We start from the raw sequence: 603 nt of genomic DNA on the forward strand, positions 1-603 counted from the left end.
CGCACAGCAACCGGCTTGCACGCTAGAGGATGGCATTTGCCCATCAAAATCAGCACGTGAAGTGGGAGCAGGGGCGAACGAAAAGGTGGTGATTTAAACTTGCGCTGCCTGGTGTTTCCCAAGAGGGCATTGCCACAGTGGGGCATCGTTTCCAAAGAGGAACATGTTCTTTTTTTTTTTTTAAATATGTGTGATTTTTCTACTATTTTGGCAGGGCCAGTCAGTTGCTCGTCACCTGAAAGCAAGCAGCCTTCCCTTCAGAAATTCCCATCATCCACCTACCCACTGGATTTAGCCTTACGGCATCATAGCTATAGCCAGCAGTCTGTGATTTGTGTTTTCCTTGCTGTCTGTACCATTAACAGAAACGTTAAGACTGCATCAGCCCCTCCACGTGCCATTAGCAGGGGGACGCAATTCCAGTGCTAAGAACATCGTGGACAAACCGCAATGGTCACCGTTCCCCCTGGGAAGCCGAGTTTTGGGCACTGCCGCACTTTGCACACGTTCAGGCTGGATGTTCCCCTGGATGCCCGGCTCTAGGGTCCAGCGCTGCATTTCTGAGAGACGGGTCTGCCTTCTTTCCTGCCCCTGCCCCAGCCC

Source organism: Eurypyga helias, unplaced genomic scaffold (genome assembly GCF_000690775.1).
Source record: "Eurypyga helias isolate BGI_N326 unplaced genomic scaffold, ASM69077v1 scaffold25107, whole genome shotgun sequence".
In the NCBI taxonomy this organism is placed as follows: Eukaryota; Metazoa; Chordata; class Aves; order Eurypygiformes; family Eurypygidae; genus Eurypyga; species Eurypyga helias.